General features: G+C 45.4%; 1 protein-coding gene across 1 annotated transcript in view; it reads left to right on the forward strand.

The window, feature by feature from the left end:
- LOC126232687 (Down syndrome cell adhesion molecule-like protein Dscam2) overlaps nucleotides 1-21,942 on the forward strand; it is a 408,767-nt gene that overhangs the window by 161,651 nt on the left and 225,174 nt on the right. The gene's annotated exons all lie outside the window — the stretch shown is intronic.

Consider the following 21,942-nt stretch of genomic DNA (forward strand, 5'->3'; position numbering starts at 1 on the left):
CAGTCCTGCCTGGATATCTGCCCCCCCCCCCCCCCCCAAATTCTATAAGTCCCTCCAGATCCTTGAGCGTCATGCACTCCGCCTCGCCTTCCGTATACGCCTCCCGTCCCCCACGCGGATCCTCTATGATCTCATTCCTTTCCCCCATCTGCTCCTCTTCCTCAAACATATCCACATCCTCTACACCTCCCGCCGCCTTGAACCCCCTCACCCCCTGGTTGCTCCTCTCCTCTCCAATCCCCGCCCCCTGCCACCTCTTCACTGTTGTATCCCCCCTACCCTCCATCTCTACACCCTACATCTCCTTTCCCAAGGTGGCTTCCATCAACTCCCCCTCCTGGATGGTGCCCTCTCTCCATTTATCCCTCCTATCAACTCTGATCCTCACCCCCCCTCCTTTCCTCCGTCCTTTCCCTGGGCTCCCTCTTCCTCCCCCCTTCCATCCTGTGTTTTCTCCCTGCCTACCCTCTCCCTATCTCCTTTCTCCCCCCCCCCCCCCCGAGTCCTTTTGTACTCCCCTCCTCTGCCTTCGCCGCTCCCTGGCACGTCTGCTCAGCAACCCCCACTCCTCTTCTGGATCCTCCTCTTCCATTGGCTCCTTTCCCCCCTCCCACTTCACTTTTCCTCTCCTTCCCCCCTTTTTTTCCCGTCATCTGACCAGTTTCCCCCACCTGCTCTCGGGTGTGGTACGTCATATATAGTGCAGTGTTTAAGTGAGTGTTCAGTGTCGTGCGTCTTTCCACAGTGTTGCGAACAGAAATCATGCTGTCGCTGGGGGTGCATTTTATATCTCTTCCGAACAGAACCCAGACTGTCGCCGTGTTTTTTTAATTGTCTGTCTATTAATATTTCTGCTTCCTGTGTATTTTATTAGCATCATCAACCCTGTTCAAAATGGTTCAAATGGCTCTGAGCACTATGGGACTCAACTGCTGAGGTCATAAGTCCCCTAGAACTTAGAACTACTTAAACCTAACTAACCTAAGGACAACACACACATCCATGCCCGAGGCAGGATTCGAACCTGCGACCGTAGCGGTCGCGCGGTTCCAGACTGTAGCGCCAGAACCGCTCGGCCACCAGCGGCCGGCAGCAACCCTGTGTTTTATGTTTTAAGCTCCAGCATTTTTCTGCCATTTTACCTGTAAGTCACCGATTTTATCGCCAACTGTTATTATTTTTTCTTATCTTCATCTTTTTAAAACAAATTCTGCAGGCTGAAGAGCGGCGTAATAAGCTGCTGCCAGCCCGCCCCCTTTAGGGGGAATCGAAACTCAATAAAGGAAAAAATAAAATTGGTTATTGTAGTACGTTATCAAACAAAACAAAGTAGGCGTTGGGCACAAAATGGCTTTGTCCATTGAGTACGCTAGTGGAATTACGGTATTTCGCTTATTTTTATCCACATGCGGTACGTGCATGTTCAGTATAGTAAATTCGTAATTTAAAAATGGTTCTTGAAGTTTTCTAACCAAGTGTTCGAAAAATAATCCTAGAAATCTCTAGGCAAATATCTTCTACCTTAGATTTTTCATTATGTCTCCAGAATTATTCTTTTAGTGAGAACAACCTATGACTGCATCTGTGATGCCCTTCATTTCTGTATTTTTTTAAATTGTGTGGTATTAATTTCCTGCGCTTGTGCAGCAGAAAGCTGAAGATTATGTGGGTAGACAGAACAACGAATGAAGCGAGAAAAGATATTTGTGGCACAACTTGACTAAAAATACAGACAACTGAGTAGGACTCGCGCTCTGCTGGCTCCGTACAGACTTGATTACATTCATAAATAATAATAATAATAATAATTTCGTGTGTCCCAATGGCCTGATGCAAGTCTTTCTATTGGACGCCACCTCGTTGGCTTAGGTGTTCCTAACCTACCCCGGTTATCCAACCGGGCAAAGGGGACCTACACATTATCGTGGACTCCAAAGCACGTCTTGTTTCTGGCGACTGCTCACATCGTTGAGAGGTGAAGGCTAGGTTAAAACGAGGACTGAAGAACTCTGTGTTCCGACCAAGTTTGAATCCCATGACCTCGCAGTAATCATACACGCGCTGTATCGCTTTCTTTATAGCTAGATCAACAGGGCTGGTGTGTGTTTAGATTGTTCAATTGTAGTTTTTGATGAGCGAGTTTTCGGGTATCAGAATGTGTGACATATATGGCCGTATCTTTCGTTTGCACTGACTTTGAAGCTTAAACTACACTACTGGCCATTAAAATTGCTACACCACGAAGATGACGTGCTACAGACGCGAAATTTAACCGACAGGAAGAAGATGCTGTGATATGCAAATGATTAGCTCGGGCTCGTCCAAACTGTGCCCCTGGGGCGCTAGCGCCCGCGATCGCCCGCGGCCAGCGCCCCGGGCGAATTCCTATGTTGCTGCAGTGGCCGAGCCGTGTCGCTTAGCTGGCCGTGTAGACCGCCCGCCGAGTCTCGCCATGCCACTGTACGCAAATATTGCAATAGATAAAAATTTATTTTGCGACCACACATCGCTGTCCTTTTCAGCGGAACTGGGGGAAAACGCATCTAAAACCAATCTTTTTTGTTAGTTTTTTATTTGAGTTTCAATGAATGAAACAATTAATTGTTAAAATGATAAAAGTGTACTAAATTAATTGTATGTTCTTTTTTGGCGTGGTACGAGCAGGAAACAGGTGGGTAAAGTTTGTGCGCAACTTACAAATGATCGCTGAGAATTGGGTAAGCAGGGAAACTCTTTGTTGCTGGGAATCTCATCAAGGAGCCTAGTCGACTCGGCGGCTTGTATTTGTCCACCAGATCTCACGGAAAAATTTGAAAAAATGGCTCTTTCGCCTCAAACTGTTGCTCACAGAGTCGAAGATACGGTCTCGGATATGGAGCGGCAATTAATGGAGAGAGCGGCAAACTTCATTTCGCGAGTTACGTGAGGTCAAAAATGGCTGAAGTTGGCTGTTCCTTATTCGCGACAGTCCATTGTCTGATACACCAGGAGGCACTTTGTGCGAAGATTGTCAACATAAAAAACGTTATGGACACCGTTCTTTGAACGGTTAATTATCTTCGCTCGCACGGACTCACACATCGCCAATTTAAAGAATTTCTGGCTGATATCGAAGCGGAATACCCGGACATCCCCTACCACACCGAAGTAAGATGGCTGAGCACAGGAAAGTTGGTTAGGTTAGGTTAGTGTTGTTTATCGTCCCGTCGACAACGAGGTCATTAGAGACGGAGCGCAAGCTCGGGTTAGGGAAGGATGGGGAAGGAAATCGGCCGTGCCCTTTCAAAGGAACCATCCCGGCATTTGCCTGAAACGATTTAGGGAAATCACGGAAAACCTAAATCAGGATGGCTGGAGACGGGATTGAACCGTCGTCCTCCCGAACAGAGGAAAGGTGCTTCATCGGTTTTTCTCATTGAGGGGCGAAATAAATACCTTTTTGGAAATGAAAGGACGTCCAGAAGAATTACTTTGTGATCTTAAGTGGGTGGTGAATTTGGCTTTTTTGAGTGACGTTACTGGTCATTTAAATACCTTGAACATTTCACTCCAACGCGAAAATCACTATGTCGTTGATTTAGTGCAGACGATTGAAGCATTTCAAAAAGAAAACTTATTTTGTGGGAGAAGCAGTTGCGCGAGAAGAATTGTGGACACATTCCTGCACTAGACAGCGTTAAAGAAGATGTGGATTTTTCAGATTATGTTGCAATCATTTGCGAATTACAGGAACGGTTTGAAAACAGATTTTTGGAGATAAGTGAGCTTCAATCGGCCTTAGATATATTTGTTCGCCCGTTTTCCCTTCGGCATAGGACGTCTCACAAGTGCTTCAACTAGAGCTGATTGACCTGCAGTGCGGTATCCGCCTGAAGGACCGCTTTCTCATGTGTAAAACTTTGGATGACTTTTACAGCTGTCTTCCACGAGAGAAATATCCTCTTTTGCACAAGCACGCGGCCTAAATTCTCTCAATGTTTGGTTCCACGCATATCTGTGAGCGCTTGTTCTCTCTTTTAAAGCTTGCTAAAACTAAGAGCCGTTCATTACTCGGCGATAAAAATTTGACTAATTCTTTGAGGTTATCAGTGTCAGGGAATATTGTACAAAACATTGACAAAACCGTTTCCTCGAAAAAGAAAAAAGTGTAAAATGTTAATTGTCTTCTTTAACAATGTTGACTGTAAGAATGAAAGAGCTTTATAACCTTAATTCTATTTTTTAATAAGTTTTCAAACTTGGTCGGTTAAAGTTATTACGTACAAAACAGAAAACTAAGGATCCGATTTCTAAACTCTGAAAAGGGATACAAAAGATGTTGCCCGAAGTATAACAAAAATTATTTATTTGTAACTGCTAACAGTAGGAATGAGACTCTATATCCCTTACATAAAGTTATTTCTAAAATAGAATATTTATGACTCTAGTTCATTTAAGGAACTGATATATTGTTCAGAAAACGCCTGCTGTACATATGACGAGTGTGCATGTGCAGTACTAATAGAATGAACCTGTGGGTCAGAAAACAACTAAGATGTTCTTCGATTCTTGTTTTGGATATTATTGTCTAAAGCTTTGCGTAGTAATTCTGCCACACGAACACTAGTTGCTACCTAAACGGTACATGGTTTGCTTGTTTTACCGTTCAACGGCCTCTTTTACAGAGGTGCGCTTCCTCTGTTATTTTGTTTACGTTGGATCTGACTGCGGGACAACCCAGCGCAGAGCAGTGGTGTGCGGTGTGCGGTCTCACTCGCTCCGCAGCTCACTCTCTCGCTCCTATGGCGACACCAGCGACACGCGGTCGTGGACGGGGCGCTGAACTACACTGCCTGGCGCCCGCGGGGCGCAATTCTTGGATGAGCCTGGATTCGCTTTTCAGAGCATTCACACAAGGCTGGCGTCGGTGGCGACACCTACAACGTTCTGACATGAGGAAAGTTTCCAACCGATTTCTCATACACAAACAGTAGTTAACCTGCGTTACCTGGTGAAACGTTGTTTTGATGCCTCGTGTAAGGAGGAGAAATGCGTACCATCACATTTCCGACTTTGATAAAGGCCGGAGTGTAGCCTATCGTGATTGCGGTTTATCATATCGCGACATTGCTGCTCCCGTTGGTCGAGATCCAATGACTGCTAGCAGAATATGGAATCGGTGGATTCAGGAGGCTAATAGGGAACGCCGTGCTGGATCCCAACGGCCTCGTATCACTAGCAGTCGAGATGACAGGCAACTTATCCGCATGGCTGTAATGGATCGTGCAGCCACGTCTCGATCCCTGAGTCAACAGATGGGGATGTTTGCAAGACAACAACCATCTGCACGAACAGTTCGACGACGTTTGCAGCAGCATGGACTATCAGCTCGGAGACCGTGGCTGCCGTTACCCCTGACGCTGCATCGCACACAGGAGCGCCTGCGATAGTGTACTCAACGACAAACCTGGGTGCACGAATGGCAAAACGTCACTTTTTCGGATGAATCCAGGTTCTGTTTACAGCTTCATGATGGTCGCTTCCGTGTTTGGCGACATCCCGGTGAACGCACATTGGAAGCGTGTATTCGTCATCGTCATACTGGCGTATCACCCGGCGTGATGTTATGGGGTGCCACTGGTTACACGTCTCGGTCACCTCTTGTTCGTATTGACGGCACTCTGAACAGTGGACGTTATATTTCAGATGTGTTACGACCCGTGGCTTTGCTCTTCATTGGATCCCTGCGAAACCCTACATTTCAGCATCATAATGCACTACCGCATGTTGCAGGTCCTGTACGGGCCTTTCTGGATACAGAAAATGTTCGACTGCTGCCCTGGCCAGCACATTCTCCAGATCTCTCACCAATTGAAAACGTCTGGTCAATGGTGGCCGAGCAACTGGCTCGTCACAATACACCAGTCACTACTCTTGATGAACTGTGGTATCGTGTTAAAGCTGCATGGGCAGCTATACCTGTAGACGCCATCCAAGCTCTGTTTGACACAATGCCCAGGCGTACCAAGGCCGTTATTAGGGCCAGAGGTGGTTGTCCTGGGTACTGATTTCTCAGGATCTATACACCCAAATTGCGTGAAAATGTAAACACATGTCAGTTCTAGTATAATATATTTGTCCAATGAATAGCCGTTTATCATCTGCATTTCTTCTTGGTGTAGCAAATTTAATAGTGTACTTAGATCGCCAAGAGAAAAAGAGCTCTTCAGACGGAGGAACAGACAGATTGACAGATTGACAGACAGAAATGGCAGAAAATATTTTTTGTGTGATATAATTGTAAATTAACAATTCCGGAGTTTTTCCTTTACTCGTTTTCTTTGCTTATTGTAAATCTCATCAGCGTTCTTTCGCTTCAGTTCCTATATTTCTCGTGCGTTTGTGTATTTATCAGGCACAGTTCCGCGCTTTACTAACTGTATAACGCATACAGTTACTGTTTGCGTCACACCGTGCATTTGTTTTGTGTTTCAAGAACAACTTGTAGAGTTAGATCCCTCAGTCAAGTGGTAGCTCTCATAGCAGCAGCAGCGCATCGGAATACTGTGAGCTGACACAGCTCCTCATAAAAAAAAAAAAAAAAAAAAAAAAAAAAATTAAAAAAATAAAAAACTTTGTGTTCTGCCGTACGGCAGGTCTTGTCATGAGGGAAGCCTCGTCAGAGAGGTCCACCGCACGAGTGGCTAGGGAAGTGATTCCAGTGGTGGTTTCCCGTTGCCTTCCAATGATGATAATGAAGACAACACAACACCCAGTCCCTGAGCGGAGAAAATCTCCGACCCAGCCGGGAATCGAAACCGGACCCCTTGGCGTGACAAGCCGCCGCGCTGACCACTCAGCTATCGGGGCGGACAGCTTCTCATAAGAAGTGACTTATTTAAAATTTCATGTGTGACCTTTAGCTTCAACTCCCATCATTTCGCGCACGACTGTATTTTTCGGGCTGTCTTTAGTAGGGATAGTAACTCTGATTGCTGTGTTCAGATGCGAGCCGGGTTTGTTCACTCGCAACTCCACGCATTGTTAGTTTCGGTCACGCTTGAGGCTGTTGCCAATGGGAATCACTGCGGGAAGCCGAAGAAGGCGATCCAAGGGACACCCAGGACGACCCACACGTCCCCCGATCGGTCCACTGCTGTGGCCGCCCTGGGTACTGCTGCACTCGGGTCGACCCCTCACCCGCGGTCGAGTGGGAGGTTGTTCCACGGTGCGGCCAGCAGCGAAAGACTTTTCAGGAGGCAGATAGGAGGGCCTGCCCAGTTGGTCTGAATATCAGGTTTTGGGCGCTATCTGTGGCTGACGAAGTCTCTGAGCCGGATGAAGTCAGTCCCCCTGTTCCAGAGGAAGCCTCTCGGCCCGCATGGTCTTGGCATTTACAGGGGGTCGGTTTAGTGGTAGTTGGGAGTTCCAACATTACGCTCTTAATGCGGCCTCTTAGGGATATGGAAGTGAAAGACGAAAGGAATCCAGTGTGCACCTGTCTGCATACTGAGAGGAGTCATTCCAGATATGGAAAGGGTGCTTCCAGATGCCATGAAGAGAAAAGGGTGCAGCCGACTGCACGTGCTGGCTCGTGCCGGTACTGGCGATGGGTGTCACTTTGGATCGGAAGAGATTCTCTCTGGTTTCGGGTGGCAAGCTAAAGCGGTAATGACTGCCAATTTTGCTTGCAAGATGAAGGCAGAGCTTACCATCTGTAACATTGCCGACAGAACCGAATGTGGCCGTTTGGTACAGAACCGAGTGGAGGACCTTCTAACAACCCTACCACAACAAAGGTCAAAAATTAATTATGATTGAAGTGTTGCTCACGCTGCTAAATATTGCATTTTAGGGCAACAACAAAGTTATATTAAGTGGCAGGTGTCATTAGAGCACAGTTAATAAAGTCATTTCATGAAATAATGGATAAACTAGGCACTCATCTTTTCATGTTTCTCACGCTGGTCTCGTTGTGAACTCATGGCTCAATCGTCGAAAATCTAGGTGGTGATGATTCCAAGCTCGGATGCAAAGAGGCCTAGGTATTATTCTGCTATATTCAAAAGTCTTATAGATGTGTTTCATAAACCATTCTTGAAGATTAAACTTTTGCAAGTTAGCACAATGGTGATGTAAAAAAATAATCAGCACTCCGAATTTAAGTTACAATTCTTTTTTATTACTTTTGTTGCAATATCACGTAACACACAAAATATCACTTCACAATATAAAACATACTTGAAAATATCTTCCTCACTATTAAAATTCACATTTTATAAACTGACTACAATTTGCGTCTTTTCAACATGACGACCAAGACCTGACTCTCTCTAATAACCGCGCCCAAAAATCAGAGTTACAAGTACGACATAGTGACAAAAGAAAGAATACACATAAGAATAATGTCATTGCAACATAAACATACCAATGTATCAAAGTACCTCTACATTAATGAAATCAAATCTGAATGTTGTCTCAGAAATATGTTAAGTACTTTACAGAAACACAGTAGAATATTGCTGGTATCGAGAGGTTGAGGCGAGGTGCCGTAATGGTTACGTAATTCAAGTACCATTACAACCTGAATCAGAGGCTCAGATGGTTCTGCGACTATGTAGGTTGCAGATTCATCGACTTGCGCCGTAAGGTTGTGTGTTTCCGGGATCCACTAAATAGATCAACGATCCACTACCTAAAGAAAGGGGCTACACGGTTATCGGGGACGGTGTGGAGAAGATAGGTCGGTTTTTTATGTTAGAGAGTCTTGTAAAAGTGCAGAAAGGGGTTCAATTTCAATCGGTGCTGGACGACCAAAGAAAGAGCACAGACGTAGCAACAATCAGTATTTTATTTGTATTTGTTAACTGTTGAAGCTGTGTTGAGAAAGAACCAGAGCTCCAGTCGCTAATAGAAAGCACTGAACCTCAAATCGTCACAGACATCGAAAACTGGCTAAAGCTGGCAGTAAGTTCAGCTGAAATTTTTACAAATGTCCTAACCGTGTTCATATAGGACAGATCAAGTATAGTCGGTGGTGGAGTGTTTATTGCTGTCAGAAGTAGTTTACCATGTAATGAAGTAGATAGCTCCTACGGGTAGTGATTGCACTTGACAACCGGAATAAATTAATAATTGCTTCGTTTTACCGACCCCCGACTCAGATGATACAGTCGCTGAAAATGTAAATAAAACTTGAGTCTCATTTCAAATACGTGACCCACTCACACAATTATAATTGGCGCTGACTTCAATCTACCCTCGATATCTTGGCGAAAATACATGTTTAACGTCGGAGATAGGCATAATATGTAGTCCGAAATTGTCCTGCATGCGTTCTCAGAAAATTATTTTGAACAGCTTGTTCAGGAGCCCACTCGGAAGTGTAAATGGTTGCGAAAACATACTTGACCTCTTAGAAAAAACTAATCCTAAGCAATTAGGGACTATCATGACCGATACGGGGATTAGTAACCACAAGGTTATTATAGTTAGATTGAATACCGTAACATAAACTCAAAATACATCTATTTAAAAAAGCTTTCATAAGAGGCAGTCTCAACTCCTTACAGTTTGAAGCGCAGACCAAATGCAGTTTAAATTCAAAGAAATAGTATCGAAGCCAATTGAGAGATATGTAACAAACAAATTAGTAAGAGATGGTATTAATCCCCCATGGCACACAAAAAATGTCAGAATGTAGTTGCAGAAGCAACAAAAATGCATGCCAAATGTAAAAGAACGCATAATCCCCAAGATTGGCGCAGTTTTACAGATGCTCGAAGTTTAGCACGAACTTCTATGCGAAATGTTAATAATAAGAAGTTTCCACAACGAAATTCTCTCTCAAAATCTGGCAGAAAACTCAGACATTCTCTTCGTATGTGAAGTACACGAGCGGTTTGATGCAGTCAATACCGTCACTGCGCGATAACAATGGTGATGTTATTGATGACAATGGTGCTAACGTAGAATTTCTATACACGGTTTTCCGAAGAAGTCCCTTCACAGAAGAAGAAGAAGAAGTAGAAGAAGTAAATATTCCAGAATTCGAATCAAGAACAACTGCGAACATGAGTTACTTAGAAGTAGACATCCTGTACATTCTGTCTAAGAGAATAATATGAACATTCAGTCACAGAAAAATTTCATTTTATTTAAACTCAGAAACTTTTTTTCAAAATTATGAGAATTATCACAACTTAAAAATTTCAAAATTCGTTTAAAATGATAGTCCTGCACCCCTGTGCATTTTTGCGCTCCTTAAGTCAAATACAAACTCACCTGACGCAGAACTGTAACATCGATTGTGTCAATACATCGCCGCATGTGTTCCATCGACTGAGGATTATTTTATTACATTTTTCATTTGAAATATTCTCACAGATAAAAAATACACGCAGCCAGCATACAGGTCTGACGAAGAAGGCATCTACAAACATTTGCGTTTTGTTCGTTATTTTCTAAAAGCTTCATGATGAATATTAGACAGTGACTGACGAGACGTGTGGCCTGCAGCTCCATCTTTCTGGAAAAAGCAGTGTTGCCTTTCGCTTATTTTGAACTAAGAGTAGAAGTGGTCGCCAATTTATGTATAATAGTTTGTGTTGACAATTCACTACTAGAATACGCGCACCAAACCACCCTTTTTTTACATGTACAGCTATATACGTATTCTGCATTCACAATTAAGTGCCTGGCAGAAGGTTCATTAGATTACCTTCAAGCTGTTTTTCTACCGCTCCAATCCAAAACAGCGCGCGGGAAAATACGAACAGTTAAATATTTCCTTGCGACCTCTGATTTCTCTTATTACAATGATCACTTCTCTCTGTGTAGCGGGCGCCAAGAAAATGTGGTGCAGTGTTTTCAGAAAAATTCCTGCAGTTTTTCTCTCCCACGTGGTCACTTTCCTGCGTTTGCTTTCGGCGGAGAAAGTTGGCGACTGAAAAATTTCATGAGAAGATCCCGCTGCAACGAAAAACGCCTTTGTTTTAACGATTGCTACACCAATTAGCGTATCATATCCGTGATAAAACAAAATGAGATTCCCTCCTTTAAACATTTCGATGTTCTCCTCAATCCAATCTGATGCAGATCCCACATCGCACAGCAATATTCCATAAGAGGATGACAAGCACAGTGTAAGCAGTCTCTTCAGTAGACCTGTTGCATCTTCTGTTTTGCCAAGAAATCACAGTCTTTGGATAGTAGTCCCCACAATATTATCTTTGTGATTGCTCTAATTAAAGTTATTCTTAATTTTAATCCCTAGGTGTTTGGGTGAATGCACTGTCTTTAGATTTGTGTGATTTGTCAAGTAAGAGAGTTTTAGCGGATTACTTTACTGCTCATGTGAACGACTTCACACTTTTCATTATTTACAGTTCATACTGCCACTTTTGGCACCATACATATATCTTTTCTACATCACCTTGCAATTGGTTTTTATCATCTGATGACTTTACGAGACGATAAATGACAGCATCATCTACAAACAATCTATGAGGGTTGCTCAGATTTTCTCCCATATCATTTACATACACTGAAGCGCCAAAGAAACTGGTATAGGCATGCGCATACAAATACAGATATGTAAACAGGCAGAATACTGCGCTGCGGTCAGCAACCACTATATAAGACAACAAGTGTCTGGCGCAATTGTTACATCGCCTACTGCTGCAACAATGGCAGGTTATCAAGATGTAAGTGAGTTTGAACATAGTGTTATAGTCGGCGCAGGAGCGATGGGACACAACATCTCCGAGGTAGCGATGAAGTGGGGATTTTCCCGTACGACCATTTCACGAGTGCACCGGGAATATTAGGATTCTGGTAAAACATAAAATCTTCATCATCATTGACTCGCAAGTCGCCGATGTGGCGTCACCTAAAAAGGACATGCAATATGGTGGACGAACTCCCTCGAATGGGGCCTCCCGGCCAACAGTGCCATACGATCATTTCATCAAAGATGCTGCAAGAGTGAGACCAACGACGTCTGAAGAGAATCGTTCAACGTGACAGAAGTGCATCCCATCCGCAAATTGCTGCAGATTTCAATGTTGGGCCATCAAGTGTCAGCGTGCGAACCATTCAACGAAACATCATCAATATGGGCTTTCAGAGCAGAAGGCCCACTCGTTTACCCTTGATGATTGCACGACAGAAAGCTTTACGCCTTGTCTGGACCCGTCAACACTAACATTGGACTGTTGATGACTGGAAACATATTGCCTGGTCGGACGAGTCTCGTTTCAAATTGTATCCAGCGGATGAATGTGTACGGGTATGGGGACAACCTCATGAATCCGTGGACCCTGCAGACATGCAGGTGGAGGCACTGTAATGGTGCGGGGCGTGTGCACTTGGAGTGGTATGGGATCCCTGATACGTCTAGATACGACTCTGATAGGTGACACGTACGTACGGATCCTGTCTGATCACCTGGATCCATTCATGTCCATTGTGCATTCCGACGGACTTGGGCAATTCCAGCAGGACAATGCGACACCCCACAAGTCCAGAATTGCTGCAACGTGGCTCCAGGAACGCTCTTCTGAGTTTAAACACTTCCGCTGGCCACTAAACTCCCTAGAAATGAACATTAGTCAGGATATCCGGGGCTCCTTGCAACATGGTGTTCAGAAGAGCTCTCCACCCCTCGTATTCTTACGGATTTATGGAGAGCCCTGCGGGATTCATGGTGTCAGTTCCCTCCAGCACTACTTCAGACACTAGTCGTGTCCATGACACGTCGTGTTGCGGCACTTCTGCGTGCTCGCGGGGACCCTACACGATATTAGGCAGTTGTACGAGTTTATTTAGCTCTTCAGTGATCAGGAGCAGCAGAGCACCAAAAACGCTTCCCTGGGGAACCCCAGATATCACTTCTGTTTTACTGGGTAACATTCCGTCAGTTACTACGAACTGTGACCTTTCTGACAAGAAATTACAAAACCAGCCGCAACCGTAGGCACGCAATTTGATTAACGGTGAAAAGAAATTTGAATCATAATGTGAGAGTTTTCCCTGGACCAGTAGCGCTTAATCTGGCTATTCTCGTGGCCAAAAAACTGAAATCAATTTTCAGAAAATATAGTGTTGGGTTAGGTTTACCATCCACATCTTTTAAGAAGTAACGAGCAGTACTTTACCCTCGTTGTGACTGTAATGCCTCAACTCATGAAACGCAGTAAGGCTTCACGTAGAAGGACTAAAGTACAGGACGACAAGATGTAGATCCAACATTTGTCTATTGTGAAAGCCACCTGACAGATTTTTTTGGGGCGTACACTAATTTTCTGCAAAATGTTTTCAATCATTCCACAAGGCACTGCACAGTAAGTGTCGAAAGGCACATGGTATGAGGGAGACACTGAATATTTTTAAAATGCTATGGTCCTAAAACAAATGCATTCTGTTTGTGTTTTACAGCTACTTTTTAATCTTTTTCAAGTTGATTTCCGTGTAGTTTGTTCGACTTGCTCTAGAAGTTTGTTAATTATCATCATTTAATCATCTTATGTGTCTGAAAAATGAATATCACTATAGAACACTACCGGGCTATGACTTTTTTTAGTATTTTAAATCGTCATTAACGCTTAAAGAATGTGAAGATCAGCTGTGAAACTGAATTGCTGAAGAGGCCCCATCTATAGCAACAATTTATAATTGGTATACAGAGAATTCAAAGCATATCGGTCTTTTCTTAGTGATGAATTTCGTGAAGGAGGCGCAGGAACTGTGGTTATTGATGAAAATAATTCCGCTTTAGAACAGTGCTTGAAGAAGAGGGACATGTTATGAATTTATTCGGGCAACACTGGGCAATGGTATGAGTCAAATCCAAAAACTTTTGCATCAACATTCAGATGTGAGAAAACTTTGTTGTCGGTGTATTTCACACAAGCTGAGTCCCGATCGAAAATAACAATGTATCGATTGGTACAGAAAAACTATGGGAAAATTCAAAACCGCATTTGAAATTTGCTTTGGACTATCATTACTGGTGGTGAATCTTGGATTCATTGTTACGACCCTGAAAAGAAAAGTCAACCGGCCCAATGGATTTTTCGAACAGAATCTAGGCCTATTGAACTCCGACGCATTTGCAGCATAGGTAAGAAGATGGTTGCCAGTAGTTTTACCTAACACAGCACATGTTCTTATTGTTGCATTAGAACAATGGTTCCCAACCTGGAGGTAATTACGGTACTCCATGAGGGGTTAAATGAAATTTTGTGTGGGGTAGAAACCGAAGAGTTTTGATTGTGTTTCCGTCTTGAAACTATTTTTAAAGGATCATCACTTTTATCCCGATCTCGTATGATTATAATACTGATTATATAACTTATCAATACTTTCTTTTTTCTCGATTACTAGCATTAATGCGTGACACTATGCGACAGAGCTATAACTTTCTCCCTTAATCCATCCACAACAGACATACACTGATCATCCAGAACATTCCGACCACCTACCTAATAGCCGGTACGTCCACTGCTGGCACGGATAACAGCGCCGACACGTCGTGGCATGAAAACAATGAGATCTTGGTTGGTCGCTGGAGGGAGTTGATACCACATCTGCACACACACACACACACACACACACACACACACACAAATCACCTAATTTCCGTAAATTCCGGGGAGGGAGCCGATTAGCTCTGACGCGACGTTCAATCACATCCCAGATGTGTTAGATCGGGTTCAGGTCTGGTGAATTGATGGGGCAGCACTTTATTTAATTGGAACTCGCCACTGTGTTCCCCGAACTATTCCATCACACCCCTGCCTGACTAACCTAAGGACATCACACATATCCATGCCCGAGGCAGGATTCGAACCTGCGACCGTAGCGGTCACATGGTTCCAGACTGAAGCGCCTAGAACCGCACGGCCACACCGGCCGGCCATGAAGGGGTGTACGTGGTCTGCAGCCAGGATACGATACTCCTCGGCCGTTGTGGTGCCTTGCACGAGCTCCGCTGGATTCACGGATGCCCACATGAATGTTCCCCAGAGCATAATGGAGCAGCTGTCAGCTTGTATCCTTCCCGCAGTCTAGGTGTCAAGGAGCTGTTCCCCTAGAGGACGACGAATACCCGCCCTCCCATCGGCACGGTGAAGAAGGTATCGGGAGTCATCAGAGCTTACAACAGTGCCAACATCCAGTGCCGATGGTCACGTGCCCATTTCAGTAGTAGTAGCCGATGTCACGGTGTTAACACTGTCACTTGCACAGGTCGCTGGCCGCGGAGGCCCATCTTTAGAAGTGTTCGGTGCACTGTGTGTTCAGACGCACTTCTACTCCGCCCAGCATTAAAGTCTGATGTTAATTCCGCCATAATTCACCGCCTGTCCTGTTTTACAAGTCTTCCCAACCTACGACGTGCGACATCTGTATTGAGGGGTGGCTGACGAACCTCACGACGACCGGACGTGGTTCCAACTTGGTTTCGCCACGTGTTGAATACACTCACCATAGCACTCCGCGAACACCCGGAAGATCTTGCATTTTCCAAAATGCGCGTGTCGAACCACTGAGCCATCAAAATCTGCCCTCGGCCAAATTCAGATAGATCCATTCTACACACGACAACACGCTCTCTGATGCTACACGCACCGTGCGTTTGTTTGACTACCAGTCATTCCTCGCCAGGTGACGCTGCTATGGCGTGGACGGGTTTATATCGGAAGTAGGTCGGCGATCATAATGTTCTGGCTGATCAGTGTACTTTGTACATACTTCAGTGAGAGTAAAAGTGAGTAAAAAACGCTAGATATATCATGAAAATTTCTTTGTCACGTTATTGCTACTTCAAAAAATGGTTCAAATGGCTCTGAGCACTATGGGACTCAACTGCTGTAGTCATCAGTCCCCTAGAACTTAGAACTACTTAAACCTAACTAACCTAAGGACATTACACACACACATGCCCGAGGCAGGATTCGAACCTGCGACCGTAGCAGTCGCACGGTTCCGGACTGCGCGCCTAGAACCGCAAGACCACCGCGGCCGGCATAGCTACTTCCTGCAATAAACCAGAAACTGCTTTATCACTCACTTAGAAACAGATACTTCTCTGCCTCGTGATGACTGGGTGTTGTGTGATGTCCTTAGGTTAGTTAGGTTTAAGTAGTTCTAAGTTCTAGGGGACTGATGACCATAGATGTTAAGTCCCATAGTGCTCAGAACCATTTGAACCATTTAGAAACAGATAAATGAGCTAATTGACGGCACGGTTCAACAGTAACTACCGGATGGTTATAATTATACTTTCTCCATTTAACACTTTATAACACGGAAATTAATTAACGTACGAGGACCAAATTTGCTAGCATTAACGTCAAGGACATAAGGAAAAAATAATGCAGAATAAAATCAACTGAAACATTTTTAGTATACTGCCGTGATACATCATACCATTTACATACCGGTACCATCACTGCTACAAAAGGGATAGAATATGGTGCCCATGACTGTCCAGAAGTGTCTGAAAGTGCAGGATTGCATTTGCACAGCAGAACGAAGCATGTCCATAGATATGCTGGCTATCTCTTTTGATATGTTGCGATTCAGATCAGCACACGTGAATGTTCCCCTTGTAGTCTTGGCAGAAGAGCCAACACAGTGTTGGTAGAGGAGGCCGAAATGCACGCGTTTAATTACACGCAGACTGGCGTGAGGTCTGGAACAGGACAATGTCTTGAGAATTGCAAATAAAGTACGTAGATGATGTAATACTTAACTTTAATCCATATTGGGAGTACATCGCTCTTGACTGTACATGCTTCAATATAAATATCAATTGAATACGGCGCCTTGCTAGGTCGTAGCAAATGACGTAGCTGAAGGCTATGCTAACTATCGTCTCGGCAAATGAGAGCGTAATTTGTCAGTGAACCACTGCTATGAACGTCGGCTGTACAACTGGGGCCAGTGCTAGTAAGTCTCTCTAGACATGCCGTGTGGCGGCGCTCGGTCTGCGATCACTGACAGTGGCGACACGCGGGTCCGACGTATACTAATGGACCGCGGCCGATTTAAAGACTACCACCTAGCAAGTGTGGTGTCTGGCGGTGACACCACACCCCTGGTAAACCCTGTCCCTCAGATAATCCCACAAGCAGAAATCAAAGGGAGTGACATCGGGTGATCGTGCCTTTCCAAATGTGTTTCGGAGGAGCAGGTGAACTTCACGAGTGACGTGCGGTGAGGCTCCCTCTTGCATGAAAACTGTTGATTTCAGGGCATCTCTCTCCTGTTGGGCGGGTATGACAAGCCGACGAAGCATATCTCTGCAACGTTAGCCAGTCGCACTGCACACCTTTGGTCATTGAGCGCCAATCTGTTAAAAAAAGAATGGACCAATGATAAACGTAGCCATGAACCACTTCATACGGTGACACGTTCACCATACAGAGGAACTTCATGCTCAGTGACTGGAGGTGAAGATCGCCACACTCGCCAGTTCCGTGTGTTCACCTCACACGTCAGAGAAAAATGAGCTTCGACTGTCCGTAGGATGGTTCAGGGCCAGCCCTCGTCAACTTCAATCCTTGCCAGAAAGTGGAGAGCGAAGTCAACACGTCGTTGTGCGTCCTGTGGTGCAAGCTGCTGTACGATATGGATCTTGTACAGAAACTATTTGAGAATGGTTCGAAGCACCTTTCGTACAGTGGACCACGGGATATTCAACTGTTGTGACACAACATGCACGCTGCGTAACGATCGGGAATTGCTCGCAGAGTTGTCTGCCATAGCAACAGCGATTTCATCAACCACCTGTTGTGCAACGCGTCGTCGGCCTCTTCCCGGAGCGACGCCCAGTTCTCCAATTGATTCGAACTTCTTCATCCTGCTCTATGGCAAACCACCTCCACTAGGACCTTGCCTAGTACAGCGGTGCGGATCTCCAGCATCGTCCCCTACGCTCCTCGGAGTACGCGCTCTGCACAGTAGATGGAGAAAGAGGACTCTTTCGTAATCCTTTCAGCCGGCGATATTCTCGATTCAAAAATGGTTCAAATGGCTCTGAGCACTATGGGACTTATCATCTGAGGTCATCAGACCCCTAGAACTTAGAACAAGTTAAACCTAACTAACCTAAGAACATCACACACATCCATGCCCGAGGCAGGATTCGAACCTGCGACCGTAGCAGTCACGCGCTTCCAGACTAAAGCGCCCAGAACCGCTCGTCCACAGCGGCCGGCCGATATTCTCGAAGTGCAGCTGCAACATTACTGTTGTTTTGATAATAGAACTTCGTGCACCCCATACTCTGGACATTAATGCTACCAAGTGCGTACCATGTTTGTTTTCCAATTACAAACGTTGTTCAATGTCACGACCTTCTGCATCCACGTCAGCCTGGAACCCCACTAGACAGACCATTTCACAATTGTTCGCAGCACTTTTCGAACGGTGGACCACAGATTGTTCAGCTGTCGTGACACAGCTCGTGTACTGCTTGATGATTGCAAATTGCGTCCAGCACTCTCATCCATGGCAACAAGTGGCGCAATTGGCTGCCCGGCCTCTCCCCAGAGTAAATCCCAAATCGCTAGTTAATTCGACGTTCCGAATCACGTTATTCAGCCCTGCTGCGGACAGAGGACCTCACCGTATTCTTTTAATGCGTCGACACTCGGGAAGAGCAGCAACACTATTGCTCCTTCAAACCAACGTCGCCGTACCACTACGGGCGCTTAAAACTGCTAATATCGCAAATCCTGCACAACACAATCTGAACGTCATTCCCATATCGTAGGGTACCCATACTGTGAACAGTTTTCAGTCTATACTGGCTCAAGTAGTGAAAGTTTAGTTATACTTTAAGTCACATTGAAGTGATTAACATCTGTGTTCGACGTCGGCGTGCAATAATTATTCAGAGACGGCATGTGGCAGAATTACCGGTGGAGGGTTTATAAAGCATTTCAGTGGGACGCGGAAATAGTGCAGTCAAATGGCTCTGAGCACTATGGGACTTAACATCTAAGGTCATCAGTCCCCTAGAACTCAGAACTACTTAAACCTAACTAACCTATGGACATCACACACATCCATGCCCGAGGCAGGATTCGAACCTGCGACCGTAGCGGTCGCGCGGTTCCAGACTGAAGCGCCTAGAACCGCTCGGCCACAGCGGCCGGCAATAGTGTAGTCGTTCTCGAATAGTGGAAACGGAGCGATTTATCTGATATCCAGAAGGACATGATCATTAGCTTTCAGGCCTAGGATGGAAAGACTGCCGAAACAGGTAAGTTTGTTCTCATGCTGCCATGGTTAAAGTACACTGCTGGCCACCGTAAATGCAACACCAAGAAAGACAAGACGTAGCACAACAAGATTTATTTTGTAGATAACATGTTCACCAAGTATCAAATGATTACGTTTACAGACGTCTGTGAAATGTGGTTCCTGCCAGAATCAGTAGCCAGAGTAGCCGCCATTGTTGGAGATCACCGCTGCCACACGTCTCGGCATTGAGTCAAAGAGACGTTGGATGTGTTCCTGGGGTACAGCAGCCCAAGCAGCTTCCACACGTTGCCAAAGATCATCTGGTGTGGCAGCTGGGGATGTAATCTGGGTCACTCTTTGAGCAACCATGGACCACATGTTTTCTATCGGCGAAAGATCCGGAGAGCGAGCCGGCCAGGGAAGCAATTCAATCTGGTTATTGACGAAGAACCTTTGGACAATGCGTGTCACGTGTGGTCGCGCATTATCCTGTTGAAATATGGCTGTGGCCGAGCCCTGAAGGTAAGGAAGGACAACTGGCTCCAGCACCTCGGATATGTAGCGCCGGCTATTTAAAGTACCGGCAATGCGTACTAGAGGCGTGTGAGAGTAATATCCAATACCGCCCCATACCGTAATACCCGGTGCAAGACCAGCGTGGCGGTGCATAATGCAGCTGTCCAGCATGCTCTCTCCACGGTGACTCCACACTCGAATCCGACCATCGTGGTGCTGCAGACAGAAGCGTGCCTCGACAGTAAAGACAACGTCATTCCATTCTGCCGTCCACAGCCGTCTGTCATCACACCATTGGCGACGGAGACGTCTGTGGTTCTGCGTCAATGGTAGACGAAGCAATTGACGTCTTGCGGACAGACCACTCTGCTGTAAACGGCGTCGAATGGTACGCGCAGACACTGGATGATGCGTTACAGACGCAATGTGCTGTGCTATGGTTCGGGATGTCACTGAGCGATCCGTCACTGCCATGCGCACAATTTGCCTATCAGCACGTGCAGTGGTGCACCGAGGTGAATGCGATCGACCACGTCGGTCCGTCATACCCTCCTGGATCCAACGGTCACATATCCGCATTACAGTTGTTTGGTTTCGTCCAACACGACTAGCGATTTCTCTGTATGATAATCCACAATCTCGGTAAGCCACTATCCTTCCTCTGTCGAACTCGGATACTTGATCAAAAGATGTTCGCTGTTGTCTACCAGGCATAACTGATCGTCTTGTGAAACAACCACAAGGTAAACACACGTGCCGAACGTGCACTCGTCGAAATCGCCAAGCCTTAAATGGCGCTATGAGGTGGCGCCACAGGCGCGCGTGATGTGCGTCTGCGCTGAAATTCTAATCAGTTGCATATCTCATCGCTGCGAACCCATGATGTAAATTTCACTTGATTCGGGTGCTTCCTTCAGGGTGTTGCATTTACGGTGGCCAGCAGTGTACATGGCACATGGCAAAATGGTATTAACCAAAACTAGCGCCGAGGCAACTGTGGCGCACCACGGGCCGTAGATAACTCGGGCGAACGACGGCTGCGGAAATGTATACTGGCACGTGCAATTGTTGAGCAACTGATCCCCCAGGGGAGCCAAGGGGCTACAAACAGTGTATGCTCAACGAGCGCACAGTCAACATTGCTACGTATAGGATTCCGCAGCAGACGTTTGGTTCATGCACCCATGCTGACTGCTGCAAGTGGACTTCCACTGAGTGGCGACAGGTGGCTTTTTATGATGAATTACATACTACATTCTTGGCGAGTACGTCGCTGTAATATAACGCGGCGAAAATGTTTTTGTGTGGTGAAGTTTGGGATATGTATCGTTGTTTAACACAAGAAAACAGAATACCACGTCATATTACGGATATCCTCCACCAGATAAATAGTACGTATTGTGGGGCGGCGACTAAGTTCTTCACTGGTTTAAAGTTTTGATGCCGTATTTAATCACGTGATTCTGGTAACTAATTGGTGGTCAGCCAGAAAGCGAAGGGAAACATACTGACCTTAGTTTCCAGTCTGCACGGCCACATTCCGGTCCAGCCCACTGAAAGAGAAGTGTATATTTCCCATTTCTTTGCGGGATCAGTACTATGACTTCAGTAAAAGTTTAAAGTTCCAATGAAGATTTAATTTAATTAAAGTTTTTCACAAACAACACTTAAAATTGCGTTATGTTCCATTGAAAACAAGTCTTTCTAATCTAACAGCACCTTTAGCAGTTCGGAGGCGACCTCTACGGTAACTTCCTACCAGATTGTTTATCGCTCTGACTAACATCACTCAATTGTAAGTTCGCAATAAATGTTCAAAAATTAATGCTCGCCATAAAAGTGGAAATAAATTCACCACTTGCCACGCGGAATTGAATTTCACACGGACGGCACACTACCAGTTATTTTACCGAATTCTAAACGATCCAGGACGGTGTACAGACCTCGCGAGTTCACTATCCGTTTTCGCTGCCAAATACGCGCTTGTCACAGCTCGGCTCTGACGTCATCCGAAGCAGAGCGCGACCACACGTTTAACTGGCGTTGACCTCACAGTGTCTGAGAGCGAAGTGAACCTTCCTACTGCTTCAGGGGCTGTATTTATAAGGTGCCGGTGCGGACTGCCGAGAAAACATCTGTTGTCTCTATCTATTTGCATACGGCGGCAATCTACGAACGACCGCTATCTCGGGC

The sequence above is a fragment of the Schistocerca nitens genome, chromosome 1 (genome assembly GCF_023898315.1).
Source record: "Schistocerca nitens isolate TAMUIC-IGC-003100 chromosome 1, iqSchNite1.1, whole genome shotgun sequence".
NCBI lineage: Eukaryota > Metazoa > Arthropoda > Insecta > Orthoptera > Acrididae > Schistocerca > Schistocerca nitens.